General features: G+C 47.5%; 1 protein-coding gene across 4 annotated transcripts in view; it reads left to right on the top strand.

The window, feature by feature from the left end:
* Nucleotides 1-16,794, top strand: part of SETBP1 (SET binding protein 1) — a 585,862-nt gene that overhangs the window by 43,695 nt on the left and 525,373 nt on the right. The gene's annotated exons all lie outside the window — the stretch shown is intronic.

Raw genomic sequence — 16,794 nt, 5'->3', positions numbered from 1 at the left:
CTCAGTCGTAGCCCCTCAACTTTGGAATACCCTACCAGCTCTTGTTAGAGAAAAAGCTAATCTCGAACGTTTCAAAAGCCTACTCAAGAGTCATTTATTTAAAGAAGCTTTTAACATTTGATTTAAATTTTACAGTATCATTTTTTTAACTCCCTTAAGGAATTAAGCAGTAACGAGCCCTTTCCTTTTGTTTTTTCCTTATTTGTCTTTCATTCCGATCCAAATTGTATTTTATCCCAGGACAGGCAGGCAGCATATTTTCTACATGTGGGTGATGTCACCGATGGAGCCCCCTAGCGGACGTTTTCGCAAGCAGACTTGCTTGAAGAACTTCAAGCTTGCGATTGACCCGCGCATGTGTGCGTGCCCCACCCACCCAGTCTAGGGCATGCGTCTCCTCAGCGTGTCCTCAGTTCTCTGTTTTCCACGGAGCCAGAAGCACTGCTCCCTTGCTTCGCACGATATCGTTGTCCCTCTTGCACCGCGGCTTGTTTAGTTAGTTTAATTTGAGTCGCTGTGCTCGCGTCTGTGTTTTTTCTTTCTTTTTGTTTGTTTTTCAGTTCGTATCTTTTTGACCCGGTTCCCCACTGTCTTTTTTCTTATGTCCTGGCCTCGTTCCGGATTTAAAAACTGTACTAAGTGCAACCGGGTTATCTCCATCACCGACCCTCATCGTTGGTGTGTGGAGTGCCTGGGTTCAGAGCACCACGCTGAGTCGTGCCCCCGTTGTGCGACTTTGCAACCGTGGGCTCTTCGTAGGAGGATGGCCAAGATTCTCCAACTCTTTGGCCCCATGGATCTGCGGGACAGGCCTCGAGCTCGGCCTCGGCGCCCTCATTGGGCGCTTCGGCCTCGAAGTCCCCGTCGGCCTCGAAGGCTCCGGCCTCAGCCCCTCCTGTTACTCCGGCCTCAGGTAAGTCTCCTCTTTCCTCCTCAGGTGTGCCGGCAAAGAAGCCTACCTCCGAGTCTCATGTCAGTGCCGCCTCGTCGGCATCTTCGAGACATCACTCTAAGCGTGCCTCCTCACATAGGGAATACTCTTCCTCGAGGTCGCCCCCGAAGGAGCGCACTGCTGCACCTAAGACCCAACCATCCTTGGTCTCGGTGCCTATGTTCGAGGACATGCTTAAGGCTATTCTTACCATGCAGCTTTCCTCAGTAGTGAGCCAACTGGTCCCGACTTCGACACCTCGATCCAGTCTCGGTCTGACCAGCCTGAGCGTCCCCTCGTTTCTCGAGACCCTGTCTGCAAGACTCGCCGGGTTCCCTCGAGCGAATCTTCATCCCCCGAGTCACCTGTAACTTTTCGGGGATCCAGGCCAGGGGGCCTTTTTTCCCCCGCTACTTTGTCGAGGTTTGCCCCTCCTAAAAAGCCCCAGTTTTCTCCACCCCTTCGGGGCCGGTTTCTGACCGCAAAACCTTCTAGACATACACTTGTCCTCGAGTTGGACTCTGGGTTGTGTTCCCCATCGAGGCAGCTACCAGCCTCTAAGGGGTCTTCTTCAATTCCGGTGGAGGAATTTTCCTTTACCCAGTCTTCCCCGAGGCGTCGCCAGCTAATTCCTCGGACCCGGGGTCTTCCCCGGCCCACCTAGCACGGGGTCATTCCTCGACACCCCCCAGACACTTTAGTAGAGCCTCTTCAGTCTCCTATTCGCGGGACTCTGAGGCCCCGGCTTACTATTCCAGGGAAATTTCTCCCTCTTTCTCAGCTGCCCCCAGTTCTTGCTCGGGGTCTCCTCCGGAGGATAAGTCTTCTTCTCGAAGATCCTCCTTTACTCGTTTCATCTCTGACATGGGTCGAACCTTGAAACTGGACCTCCAGTCTGAGTCCCGTTATACCCGGGAATATCTGGAGGAGATGGGTGTTGATCGTCCGCCCCACAAGGCATTGCGCTTGCCATTGCACCAGGTTCTCCGGCAAACCTTTCTCCGGAACCTGGAGACCCCCTATGCGGTCACGGCCATTCCCTCCAAGTTGGAGTCCCGTTACCGGATGATTCCGGTTAAGGGGTTTGAAAGTTCTCAGCTTTCTCATCAGTCCTTGGTGGTTGAGTCTTCCTTGAAGAAGAAGGTTTACGCTGCCATCCCTCCAGGCTGGGAGGGCCGTACGATGGACAAGTTTGGTCGCCGTTTTTACCAAAACTCAATGATGGCGAATCGTGTCCTTAACTATAACTTTATCTTCATGTCCTACCTCCTGTTCTGTGTGGATGCCCTCCGCTCGTTCCGGGAGGACATACCAGATTCTCGGCATCAGGAGTTTCGTCTCCTCGAGGAGACCCTCTCCCAGATCCGCTTCTATATGTTTCAGACGGCCTACGACGCCTTAGAGTTGTCCTCGAGGGTCACGGCCTTTGCGGTTGCCATGCGTCGCCTTGCTTGGCTCTGCATTGTAGATATGGATCCGAATCTACAGGATCATCTTGCCAATCTCCCGTGTGTGGGTCATGAGCTCTTCGATGATTCCATCGAAGCGTCCACCAAGCGCCTCTCAGACCATGAACAGTCCTTCGCCTCTCTGGTGAAACTTAAACCGATGGCCCCTCCGGCTCGGCAATACAAAATTCCTCTCCGGAAGTACCCGCAGAAATCTACGCCTGCCTTCTCTCGGCCTCCTTCGAAGCGACCGCAGCAGCAGCAGCAACGTCAACCTAAGACCCAGCCGCCGGCTCCAGCGAAACCTAGGCCGTCCTTTTGACAATTCCAGTCCGAGCCTTCGGGCTTCCTTCCTCCTGGAGCCTTCCCCCCTCCCCATCAGGGGTCGCCTCCACCATTTCTCTGCCCTGTGGGAAAGTCTTACCACCGACAGTTGGGTACTTTCTATCATTCGGGAAGGGTACTCCCTCCACTTCAGTCACGTACCCCCAGACCTGCCTCCAAGAGAGTTTCCTTCTGCTTGGTCTCAGCTGTCTCTCCTTCTGCAGGAAGCTCGGGCCCTTCTTCACCTTCGGGCGGTTAAGGAGGTTCCCCTGGACCAATGGAACACCGGATTTTATTCCCGGTACTTTTGGTATCCAAGAAGACGAGGGATCTGCGTCCAATCCTGGACCTCCATGCTCTGAACAAGTTTCTGGTCAGGAAACGGTTCAGAATGCTCACCCTTCCTACTTTGTACCCCCTCTTGGATGAGGGGGACTGGCTGTGCTCACTGGACCTCAAGGAGGTGTACACACACATTCTGATACACCCGACCTCTCGTTGGTATCTGAGATTCCGGGTGGGGGATCTCCATCTCCAATATCGTGTTCTTCCCTTCGGCCTGGCAGCCTCTCTGAGGGTCTTCACGAAATGTCTAGTGGTGGTTGCTGCGGCCCTGCGTCTCTGTGGCCTGCAGGTGTTTCCCTACCTCGACGACTGGTTGATCAAAGCGTCTTCTCGCCATGAAGTTCTGCGAGCGATGTATCAAACCATCTTGCTCCTTCAGAGCCTCGGCTTTGAGGTGAACTTCCCCAAGTCTCAGCTCTGCCCGTCCCAGTCTCTGGAATTCATTGGAGCGGTCCTGGACATGGCTCGTCTCCGCTCGTTCTTGCCTTGGCCTCAACAGGAGGCCCTTGTTTGCTTAGGCCAGAGGGTAGCCCATCTGTCTTCGGCCCCGGCTTGGCTCATGATGGTCCTCCTAGGACACATGGCCTCCATGGTTCACGTGACTCCTTTTGCCAGACTTAACCTCTGTATTCCTCAATGGTCTCTAGTGTCCCAATGGAACCAGGATCGGGACCCTGTCTCTTGACTCATTGTCGTGACTCCTTTGTTGAGGCAGTCTCTCCGTTGGTGGATGCTCTCTTCCAATGTTTCCAGAGGTTTTCTGTTTCATGCTCCTCCACCGCAGAAGGCCTTGAGCACGGACTCGACAGCCTACGCTTGGGGGGCTCATCTGGATAGTCTTTGCACTCAGGGTCTTTGGTCCAGTGCTGACCGACTTTGTCACATCAATCTGCTGGAGCTTCGAGCGATTTTCCTCGCCCTGAAGGCTTTTTATCACCTGCTTCGTGACCGAGTGGTGCTGGTCTGCACGGACAACCAGGTCGCCATATATTATATCAACAAACAGGGGGGAACGGGGTCTCTGTCCCTGTGCCAGGAGGTGATGCGGCTCTGGGATTGGGCCATCCGCCGCAACATATTCCTTCGAGCGGTCTACATTCAGGGCCAGCACAATTATCTGGCGGACAAGTTAAGTCATCTTCTGAAGCCTCACGAATGGTCCATCCATTCCTTGACCCTGCATCAGGTATTTGCTCGTTGGGGGACTCCGGACATTGATCTGTTCGCGTCCCCCCACAATCCCAAGTTACCCCGCTTCTGCTCCAGGGTCTACACCCCACTCAGACTCGAGGCGGATGCTTTCCTGCTGGATTGGACGAACCTGTTTCTGTATGCGTTCCCTCCATTCCCTCTAATTCTGAAGACTCTCGTCGGGCTCAAGTCCACGAGTGCCACCATGATCCTGATAGCTCCTCGGTGGCCCCGACAGCCGTGGTTCTCCCATCCGTTGCAACTCAGTTCCAGGGAGCCTCTTCTTCTGCCTGTTTTTCCTTCTCTGCTTACGCAGAGTCGAGGTTCTCTACTTCATCCCAACCTTCAGTCTCTGCACTTAACGGCTTGGTTCCTTGAGACTTAATGCCCTCGTTCCAGTTCTCACAGCCTGTGCTGGACGTCCTGGAGGCGTCTCAGAAGGAGTCCACTGTTACCATCAGAAGTGGACCCGTTTCTCTTCCTGGTGTGCTACTCGACAGCAGGAGCCGTTGTCTGCCTCCTTATCTGCTGTCCTTGACTGTCTGTTACACTTATCTGGAGCTGGACTCAAGTCCTCCTCGGTTCGAGTCCACCTTAGTGCCATTGCTGCTTTTCATCAGCCGATTGACGGGATGCCTATCTCTGTTCATCCTGTGGTTTCCCGCTTCATGAAAGGCCTTTTCCACGTTCATCCACCCCTTAAACCTCCTCCTGTGGTTTGGGATCTTAACGTGGTCCTTGCTCGCTTAATGAAACCCCCATTCGAGCCGCTAGCGTGGACTCACTTGAAGGTTGTGTTTCTTATTGCTCTCACTTCTGCCCGTCGGGTCAGTGAGTTTCAAGCCTTGGTGGCAGACCCTCCTTTTACTGTCTTCCATCGTGATAAGGTGTTTCTCCGTACCCATCCTAAGTTCTTGCCTAAAGTTGTTTCTGAGTTTCACATCAACCAATCCATTGTTCTCCCTGTGTTTTTTCCGAAGCCCCATTCTCACCCTGGAGAAGTGGCTCTGCATTCTCTTGATTGTAAGCCTGCGCTGGCCTTCTACTTGAAGCGCACCGCTCCTCATCGTATTGCTCCTCAGCTGTTCCTCTCTTTCGATCCTAATCGCTTGGGTCGTTCTGTTTCTAAATGGACCATTTCTAACTGGTTGGCCGCTTGTATCTCTTTTTGTTATGCTCAGGCTGGTCTCTCCCTCCTGGGTCAAGTCACTTGCCACAAGGCAGAGCGATGGCGGCGTCTGTTGCTTTCCTCCACTCGATTCCACTTGAGGAAATCTGTAAGGCTGCCACTTGGTCCTCGGTTCATATGTTTACCTCGCACTACTGTCTGGATGCTGTCTCCAGGTGTGATGGCCATTTTGGCCAGTCCGTTTTGCAAAATCTGTTCTAAATTGCCAACTCTCCCTCCATCCCATTCTGGTTAGCTTGTAGATGTATGATTGGAGGTTCAGTTTGGAAAGCTCCTAGCCTAAGGAGGACATGTAGAGGTTAAATAGGGTGGGGGAAAAGGGGTGCCTTGGGGGACAGGTTTGTTCACTGGTGACTTGGTAGAATGAACTACAGCCAGAATGCCTGGAGCAGACCGCAGGTGGTGCCGGAAGGAGTTAAGTCAGAGTACTTAAAAAGCCAACAAAATTTCTTTATCGATGCACTGAACCAGTAAGCTCCAAGACAATCACCTGCTTGGCAATATATGTACCCCTGAGTCAGGCTCTTTGAGCTGAAACATGGACCGTGTTGGGTCAATTTACATCAATAAAGCCTATCTGGAATAGTCTCATCATTTTAAAGATTTATGTGTATAAATCCCCGGTTCACATGTGCTGTTCCATCCCCACTCTGTTTTGGGAACTATCTGCTGTGCACTGCCTTGGGCGAATCCCTTCATAAAGGCAGTTAACAAATCTCAATAAATAAATAATAAATCATTGGCCACTAATTGTCATTAACAACTAATAATTGACATTAATTTGCAGTTACATGCACAATGAGCCAATTAACAAATAATTGGACGATATCAATTATTGAAGTTAATTGGCACCAGTTAGGGGTTGCACACGCATCTGGATGTATGCTGTTCTATAAGTTTGGGTGCTCAAAACCCATAGTACATAACCCAAAAGGGGGCAATGGTGGGTCAAGGTTGTTCTTAAAAGATATCGAATTCCGGAGATTCACGCCCAACTTGCATGGCAGGATTTTCAAGTAGGTTTCAACTGGCAAAAGTCCTTGGACCCAGAATTGGTCGTGGAATTCCCGCTAGGCGTGATTCTATCAAGCGGAGTGCTGTTTTCCGGGTCTGAGGGGTGGGAGAGGGGTAAGTCTCAAGGCCTATGTGTAGGGTGAATTTCTTGCCTTTGCTTTGAACGTCCAACTAACTCCTGACAGTTTACTTTCACAAAGGAGCAATCGTTCCAGTAATAGGATTAAAAAAACACTCCGTAATTTGCTGGGTGTTAAAGAAAAAGTCTATACCTGAAACACAAACATGAAACTCAAAATATATAGCCCTAAGGCTGGAATTTGAACCCTTGGGTCTTCATCTGTGTTTTCCTTTTCTTGTTGGATCTTCCAATTCAGATCTTCCTCTTCTTTTGCTCCTCAGTACTCCCCTGAGTTGGAATTCTTGGCAAAATCTTATCTCTTCAGATTCCTAGGAATCTATGAAGCACTTTTCTCACGTCTGTGGGTTCTCTGAGCCTGGGAACACCTGTTTGGTTTCTGTCCAAACAGTAGATCAATGCTATCCAGTATCTGGACTGCATGTCTTCTCCCTCAGCTATCCCAGTTAAATCTAGGCTCACTTTTAACATCCAGCTTTTCCTATATCCCCTCAGCCAGTTGGGTTGGTGAAAGTTCACCCTCAACATGACTTGAGACTCCTTAGGCTCCTTAAGCCACTTAAGCCGGGAGGTAGGAACCTAAGTGATTTAGAACAACCCTTTGTTACTCTTGTCCTGGCTTTAGCCTGTGTCTTGAACCCCAGTTCCTAGGCAAGACTCTGCTTAGCAGAAATAAGCTGAGAAAAAGTTTCTTTTCTTTCTAAAACTCTCTGTTTTACCTCCTATGACATCACAACTCCTCCCCCGGATTTCCAGGTTAGGAAGCTTTCTAGAAAATTCCAGTTATACATTTATACAGGTACTGAGGCAAGTGGTACCCTTGCCACAATGATACCAATCAATCTATATTAGGTATTGGGCAATTTATCAACTTCAGATTAATACTAGGGCAGGGTTACATAAGTCTATAATGGTAAAGGTTTCTTTAAAGCAAACAGTTCATATGATAGGTTGGTTACCACCAGTTTCTGCAGCAACCTCGCAAGACCGCGGAACTTGCGAGGTTGAGCCATTATCGACAATGGCTGCTGTGTGTTACAATGGCAACCTCACGAACTCGTAAGGAACTCGTGGCAGCCATTTATGATAGTGGCTCTGCATGAGGCAGGAGTGTAGGAAGATCACTCCTCCAGTTCACCGCTGGATCACCAGGGCTTTCAAGGCAGCTGTAGAGGTCCGGGAGGCAGGAGAGAGGTGGGGGTGGTTCAGAGTCGGCCAGGACAGGATGCAGGAGGGATCGCTCCTGTCCCAGCTTATCGCTGGACTATCAGGGCTTAAGGCAAGTCTGGAGAGATGCCTTTAGTGGGCATCAGGGGAGGGCTGTGTGCACTTGAATGTAAACCCTTGGTTTATATTCCAGTTACCGGTAACCTTTTTTTCCCCCCTTTTAAGAAGAATAAAAGGCTACCTTGGTTTATATTTAGATGGATATATAGAGTATATATGGTACCTTGATGAATTTTCTTCTAACTTAGACTGTTGGCCTAAGGAACACAATCTGTGAAGTCCAGGTGTTCTGACCTTGAGCTCCAGCTGCTCTTCAGGTTAAATGAAAAGAGAAACCAGAAGTAATTATCTTTTTTCTTTTGTCCTGAGACCTCTTTGGTGTTTTGAGGATCAACCCCCACAGGATTAAGACACTCACTCTGCTTGAGTCCAAAAACTTCTGGAAGCTTGACCGAAAAGGGGAAAACACAAATATCTCTCCTTAACACTGGTTTATACTCCCACATTGATCATCCCTTTCCAAATATCCATGAAAAAGGAATACATTTGCATAATCACCCTTCCTATACTCATTGCATATAGAGATAGGACTACCCTTGAAGCCACACTTTGCTATGGTGATTATACTGAAGTATTAAAACATATGGCCAACAGAGGCTTAGTTATTTTCTGAAGGGGATAAATTTAATCAACTAACTATACCAGCTCCAAAAATATTCATGAACAGAGACTAAACTTGTACTTTATTTCTCCCTTCCAGGGGACAGGAGACCAGTCATCTTCTCTTTCCCCAAATTCACTCCCCAGAACCTCCTTATGGAATCTCTGACCAATCCCTAGACCAGTGTTCGTCAATGCAAGGCCTAAGGGCCAATGACAGCCCCTGGAGACCTCTGTGGAAGCTCCCATCACGTTTAAGCTTTTCTTCTGCTACTTACTGATTCTGTATACAAGCTCAGGACAGAAAGGATGATATAGATGAGGGGTAGAGCCACTTAGTAGAAGAACAAAGCATTTCCCAATAGACAAAGAGAAAGCATTTGGAAATTCATGCCTTCTTGAGGAAACTCCCAAATGAAAAGTTTGAAGGTGGGCTGGTAGGGATGGATGTCACTGATACACACCAGTCAGTAGTGTCGCAGATCTGCATAGGCAGTTATATGGTGGCTCTCCTACAACTCATTAGAATCTAAATTGGCCCTAACTTAAAATTTAGTGAAGACCACTGCCATAGACAGTACCATTGTGATTACTGCTGGAGGGGAATACGGTACATAGAAAAATGGTTCAGTCAACTGTATGCTCACCACTGTTCATATAATAACACAAGAGTTGCCATACTGGGACAGACTGAAGGTCCATCAAGCCCAGTATCCTGTTTCCAGTAGTGGCCAACCCAGGTTAGAAGTACCTGGAAAGATCCCAAAGATTAAAACAGATTTAATGCTGTTTATCCTAGGAATAAGCAGCGGATTTTCTCAAGCCATCTTAATAATGGCTTATAGGCTTTTCTTTTAGGAAGTTAGCCAAACCTTTTTAAGCCCTGCAAATCTAACTGCTTTCACCACATTCTCTGGCAACAAATTCCAGAATTTACTTATATGTTGCATGAAGAAATGCTGTTTGCTAGGAGAAACATAGGCCTTACTAAAGGGTGCAAAGACCCCTTTCATGCGTTTATTCAGGACTCACAGTGGTTATAGCTAGCAGTAGATGAATACTTTGAATACCTGTGGTCATCCCTTAAATTTAAGACTGATAAGTCAAAAGAAGCCACCGTGCTATACCACTGAGATCACCTATTTGATTTGCCAAAATACTCACCAACGAAGAGTGCATAGTTGATTCTCTGCCAGAGCTGACTGTCAAGCAGCCCTTCCCAATTTTGGGTGCTTGAACACTCCTTGCAAGTACTGAGTTCATGCTTAGGTCAGAAGTACTGGATAAGTCGGAGTCATTGTCTTTCACTGGGTTGCAATTTGGCACTCATGGTGTCCTGTTGGGCGGGCAAGACTTTTGTTACATTTGTCCCAGTGCGTTGCAGGTTTATTGGTTTCATGACTGCGGATTCCAGCTGAATCTGGTTTTAAGAAAAGCTTAGCACTGAATTCTATAAAGATCACCGGAAAATTGGCGCTGACTAAAAAAAAAAACGCATGCTAAGTACTATTCTATAAATGGTTCTGAAAATTAGGCACCGTTTAGAGCAGTGATTCCCAACCCTGTCCTGGAGGAACACCAGGCCAATCGGGTTTTCAGGCTAGCCCTAATGAATATGCATGAGAGAGATTTGCATATGATGGAAGTGATAGGCATGCAAATTTGCTTCATGCATATTCATTAGGGCTAGCCTGAAAACCCGATTGGCCTGGTGTTCCTCTAGGACAGGGTTGGGAATCACTGCCCTAATGAATATGCATGAGAGAGATTTGCATATGATGGAAGTGATAGGCATGCAAATTTGCTTCATGCATATTCATTAGGGCTAGCCTGAAAACCCGATTGGCCTGGTGTTCCTCCAGGACACGGTTGGGAACCACTGGTTTAGAGAATTAACGGCTAGTGCCGGGAACTGCGCCTAACTTTATGCAGGAGGTTCTATGCCAGCTGAAACCTGGTTTAATTCCTCTTGCCTGACCGTTTTACAAAGCCACATTAGGCTTTTTTATCACCAGCCAGGGTGGTATTAGTTCCGACGCTGATAGGAATTCTATGAGCGTCGGAGCCAATACCGTCGCAGCTGGCGATAAAGAAACCTAATGTGGCTTTGTAAAAGGAGCCCTAAATAAGGTGTGGATTCCCCTTATTCTATAATAGAGAATGACAAGGGGACCGTTTACCGCAGTAAACTGTGGTCACTGCAGTAAATCTGCAGTAATGGGGGGGGGGGGGGACATGTGCAACTGGTTTACCGCAGGAATGGGGACAAGACCTTTCACCGCCCCGCGGGAATGGGGACAAGACCTTTCACAGCCCTGTGGAATTGGTGAAAAGTCTTGCTCCTGTGGTAAAAAAATTGCGCCCATGTCAGACTCGGCATCTCCTCCCCAGCTCCTCTTGCGCCTATTTTACCTTCAGGAGCCAGCCATACAATGATGAAGACAGAAGGAACCCAAAACCGAAGCCTGAGACCAATGTAATTTGAAGAATAAAATTACCAGACAACAAAAATAGAAAAAAAAATTCATTTATTTTATATTTTGTGATTAGATTATTTCAGATTTGAAATATGTATCCTGCTAGAGCTGGTATTAGATATAACTGGGGAGCGCAAAGCTCAGGCTGTGCTTCTTTAGCTTCCAGCTGGCTTAGGGCTCTCTCTCTCTCTGACCAGGGGACAGTTGCCCTAGTTGCTCTCCCTTAACACTATTCCTGCCATGTGTAACTGAAGTATTCAGTTAACTTGATTTTTCGATATAGCATTCTGTAGTAATTTGGTTTGTTCAGTTTTCACAATAGTGGAGGAGATATTTGTGAAGGGGAGGTGAGACAGGGGTTTTGTTGATCCTTGCTCTGTATTATTTGTGTTTATAAAATGACAATTGTACAGAATATTGTCTCTTTTTATACTTTAATAAAATAAGTTCAGTATAAAATCCTTTGAGGCTTGTGCGAATGAGATCTGACAGTTTGCAGGGCGGGGACGGGGACTGAGCTCACAGGGACGGGGCGGGAACGGTGATAAATTTTTTCCCTGTGTCATTCTCTATTCTATAACAGTGAGTATAAATTACAGGGACAACCCTTATCTACTGCTTACTATTATTGCCATGGCCACGCCCCTTTTTTGTAACCACACATAAAATTTACATATGGATCCCAGCGCCTAAAAATATGCACGTGAATTTTAATTGATGCCGGTTGGTGCTGATATTGATTTCCAGCATCCAATTATTGGAACTAATTGGCTTGTTATACAAATTAATTGCATGTGGAAATTGGACCCGCGTCCAAATTTCTGCACACAATTTTTAGCACCATTTCTAGAATTTATAATAGAGGCCTGGATTCTCTAAAAAGCGCTGTTGTCGGCAGCTGCCTTAAAAACAGCCACCTATCGCTTACCAATCACACGACGGCACTGTTTAGAGAATTGCACCTTCGGGAAAGGTTAGGCACCGGAAATATAGGCCATGGTTTTCAAGACCTATATTTCTGGTGCCTACCTTTGATGTGAATCGCATCTACGGAGGTGCTTTACGGAGTCTAACGCCACTTCCGGCATTAGTCATGCCTATAGTGTCATAAAACACCTCCATAGGCACAATTTTGGTGCTTTTTTTTAGGCACCGGTAGGCGCCTTGAAAATTCTTTTAAAAGGCATTTTAAATAGCAATTTGCACTTAGGCACCAGAAGGGCACCTACACTGGTGCATAAATTAAGGTGCCATTTATAGACTATGGGGCTCATAATCGAAAGAGAAAAAATGTCCAAAAACTGGCCTAAGTCGGCACTTGGACGATCTTCAGTCAAAAACGTCCAAGTGCCGATAATAAAACCGAGTTTTGGACGTATTTCTAAACGACCTAGGCCACAGTTCTTCAACCGCCGGTCCGCGGACCGGTGTCGGTCCGCAGAAAATTTCTGCCGGTCCGCACAGGGCCGGTGAGATCAATTCGGCAGTTAAATTTCCTGCCGACTGCGGTTCCTCCCGACTGCGGTTCCTGCTGACTAATGCTCCTCCCAGCCTCCGGCGATCAAGATAGGCTGCCAACGTCGGGGCCTTCCCTCTCTGAGTCTCACCTGTTCGGAAACAGGAAGTTGAAACAAAATAGGCGGGACTCAGAGAGTGAAGGTCCCAATGTCCGCAGCGTGTCTTGATCGCCGCCTCTGCCGAGTTGCTGAAGAGGGCCGCGGGGAAGTTGCGATTAGAACGGAGAGAGCTGCAGATTCAGGTGCAGGTGGAGGGAGATGGTCAGCGTGTGCGAGCAAGATCCTGGGGAGCCTTCACAGTGGCTGTCTCCCCTCCCACCAGCTCTCCTATTTGCCAGGGCAGTGATTTACTGGCAACTTCTTGCAGGCAAGTACTGAGAGCTGCTGGAAGGGGAGGAAGCCACTGTAGGAGGCTGGGAAGGTGCTGGATAAAGGGAGAGCTGTTACTGGACTTGAAGGGAGTTAGAAGGAGAGATGCTGCTGGGAGGGGAGGAAGGAAAGGGATGGGAAGAGAGTTAATGTTGGATAGAGGGAGGAGGGAAGGGAGAAGAAGGAGAGATGCTGCTGGGAGGGGAGGAGGGAAAGGGATGGGAAGAGAGTTAATGTTGGATAGAGGGAGGAGGGAAGGGAGAAGGAAAAAAAGAAAGGAGGGTAGGGAGAAATAAAAAAGGAAGGAAACAGCTGGCAGGGAGACTACAGGAGGGGAAGGGGTCAGGGTGGAATGGAGAGATCAGATGAGGGAAAGGGGAGAGAGAGGAATGAGAAAGTAGAGAGACATTGATGCTGGAAAGGGGGTCAGCAGAGAAATGAGAGAGGGATAAAGATGCTAGATCTGGTGTAGGAGAGATAAAAATGAAGAAGGCAGTGAAGCTGGAATGAATGATGTAAAAAGGAGAGAGGAGGATGGACAGAGAAGAGGGGCATAGAAATAAGTCAGATACATATGGAAGGGGGAGAGGGCAGACATTGGATGGAACGGGCAGATGCTGGAAGGAAAAGAGTGAAAAGAAGATGAAAGCAGAAACCAGAGACAATAAAAGGTAGAAAAAAATAATTTTATTTCTATTTTGTCATTAGAATATATCAGATTTGAAATATATATCCTGCTAAAGACATAACTGGGGACAGCAGTATTCTGTTAGCATGATATTTCTATAATAGCATTCTATAATCAGTTTTCTTGATAGTAGAGGGGATATATGTGAAGGGGAGGGGAGATAGGGGTTTTGTTGGTCTGTGCTCTGTATATTTGTATTTATAAAATCACAATTGTTCAGAATATTGTTTCTTTTTATACTTTAATAAAATACGTTAAATATAAAATCATAATTGCGGCTTGTGCAGATGGGATCAGATGGTTTGCGGATACCGAGCTCGCGGAGATGGGGCGTAAACTGTGTTTTTAAATTTTAGTCCTAGTAGTTTGCCGGTCCACAAAATAATTATTTTATTTCTGCCGGTCCACGGGTGTAGAAAGGTTGAAGAACACTGACCTGGGCCTTCATAGTGCCACTGAACGACCATAGCTAAATGGGGCGTTTCAGGAGGAGTGTCAAGGGTGGGATTTGGGCGGGACGTGGGCCAGCTTACACTTAGTCGTACAGCATGTATAACTGAAAGTTATACAGCCCAGGATCGACGAAACTTGGACGTTGTGACTTAGACCATGTAAAACATGGTCTTAAACATGTACTTAAATATGTACTTAAACATGTGCACTCCCCTATACACCCCCAAAACCATTTTTTACTGGCATATATGTGGCTCCTGCAGCCATAAGGGCTGATGGGGTGGTAGATAAGTGGGTCTAGGGGATTCTGGAGGTGGTTTGTGGGGCTCACCATGACATATAAGGGAGCTGTAGTGAGATGAAGACATGGCACCCTTTTTGTGAAGTTCACAGCAGCTCCTGATTGGATAAGGCCCGACTTAGTGCAGGAAGAAGCGGTTGGAGCATACCGCGAGTGATTTCCTGCACTCACGGCACTCCGGCTGCTCTCCTGCTGCCCTCTCCCGCTGCCCTCTTCAGGCTCCCCCTTGAAAAGCCGTATTTGCGGTTTTTCAAGATTTACGGGGGTGCCTGGAACAGAACCCCCCGCGAATATCGGGGGAGTACTGTACTTGTATTGCAAGTCTTTACTTGTTTAGAACAGCCACTCCACTCTTGCAGTGTCAAGAGAGAAGAATCATCGGCTCAGTTGTGATGTGTGGATACTGTATGTACTCGTATTGCAAGACATTGCTTGTATATCAAGTTAAAATTTAATAAAATGTTTTGCAACTTGCAAACCAAGTCACTTGCAATCCAAAGTTTTACAGTATTGAAAAACCTCGCACTGCAACTATGGCGAATTGCAACCTGTAAACGCTATATTATGTATGTCAGCCTGTAACCCGTTCTGAGCTCTTGGGGGGAGAGGGAGGACGAATTAAATAAATAAATAAATAAAATATCCACGTACAATGAGCCACATTCAGTGAATGCGCTCATGCTCAAAGTTCGGCACTAGTAGGATCTATGCTCTGCGCAGAAGCGCGCTTTACGGAATACTAGCTTGTCGCGCTTCCCGGCCCAGATTCTATAAACGGCACCCGAAGTGAGGCGCAAAGATTGGCGTGCCTAGCCGATCTTTGCGCCCCGCTTCATTTTTTAATTAGCTTAATCAGCGCCGTTAACGAGCAATAATGAGCTCATAGTTGGGGAAAATTAAAATTAATTGGGTGGTAGGCACCTAACTGGGTAAGCACACAGTTTGCAATACACTGGTCTAGATCATTTTTAGGGCTGTGTCCCCTCTTTACCAACTCCAGCTTACTATTATATTGGAGTGGTCTTCGATTCTGACCTCTCATTTTCTACGTATATCCAACAAGCCGCTAAGACCTGTCGCTACTGTCTCTTCAATATCTCCAAAATTTGCCCCTTCCTCTCTGAGCACACTACCCGGACCCTTGTCCAGCCTTTGATTACTGCAATCTGCTCCTAACTGGTCTCCCTCGGTGTCGCCTCTCCCCCTTGCAGTCTGTGCAAAACGCTGCTGCACGAGTCATCTTCTACCAACCTCGCTGCGCTCATGTCACCCCTCTCCTTAAGTCACGTCACTGGCTCCCTATCTGCCATCGCATACAGTTCAAGATCTTATTGCTGACCGACAAGTGTGTTCATTCTGCTGCCCCCTCAATATCTCTCCTCGCTTCTCTCTCCTTATACACGTCCCAGAGAACTCAGTTCCTCAGATAAGTCACCCTTAGCGTTACCCTTCTCCAGTGCCAATCCCAGACTTCGTTCCTTTCATCTAGCTGCCCCCTGTGCCTGGAATAAATTACCCGAGTTTGTCCGTCAAGCCTCTTCCCTTGTTTAAAAGCAGACTGAAAAGCCATCTTTTTGATATAGCTTTCAATCCTTAACCCTACTCCTCTGCCCTCCAACCCAGCCAGCTGATTAACCGTTCCCCTTATCTGTATCCATGACATCCTGTCTGTCTTGCCTGTTTAGATTGTAAGCTCTTTCGAGCAGGGACTGTTTCGAGCAGTGCTGTGTGCTTCTGGTAGCCCTATAGAAATAACTAATAGTAGTAGTGTGAAGAGTTTCAGTCTTTGGTGATGTCATAATGCCTCATTCCACCAATAAGAGCCAACCTCATCAGTGATGTCACAATGGCTTGATTGTCCTGTACTCCCCTCTGCCCTCCAACCCAGCCAGCTGATTAACCGTTCCCCTTAACTGTATCCATGACATCCTGTCTGTCTTGCCTGTTTAGATTGTAAGCTCTTTCGAGCAGGGACTGTTTCGAGCAGTGCTGTGTGCGTCTGGTAGCCCTATAGAAATAACTAATAGTAGTAGTAGTGTGAAGAGTTTCAGTCTTTGGTGATGTCATAATGCCTCATTCCACCAATAAGAGCCAACCTCATCAGTGATGTCACAATGGCTTGATTGTCCTGTACTCCCCTCTGCCTTCCAACCCAGCCAGCTGATTAACCGTTCCCCTTAACTGTATCCATGACATCCTGTCTGTCTTGCCTGTTTAGATTGTAAGCTCTTTCCAGCAGGGACTGTTTCGAGCAGTGCTGTGTGCGTCTGGTAGCTCTATAGAAATAATTAATAGTAGCAGTAGAGTGTCAGACTGTTCAGGGATTTAAATGACCCGATGCTATATGTAAAATTCTGAAGTTCTATGATTCAGCAAGCTATACATTGGCCATCCAGTGGCCAATGCATAGTGTACCTTGAATATTGGCCCAACTATGCTATTTTGTTCTTATGGTACATATCCAGCTATCAAAGTGTGCTGTTCACAACTTGAATGATAGATGGCTGAGATTTACCTCTTA

Source organism: Geotrypetes seraphini, chromosome 1, assembly GCF_902459505.1.
Source record: "Geotrypetes seraphini chromosome 1, aGeoSer1.1, whole genome shotgun sequence".
NCBI lineage: Eukaryota > Metazoa > Chordata > Amphibia > Gymnophiona > Dermophiidae > Geotrypetes > Geotrypetes seraphini.
Note: the sequence above shows the minus strand (reverse complement) of the source record. Positions and strands in the feature narration are given on the sequence as shown.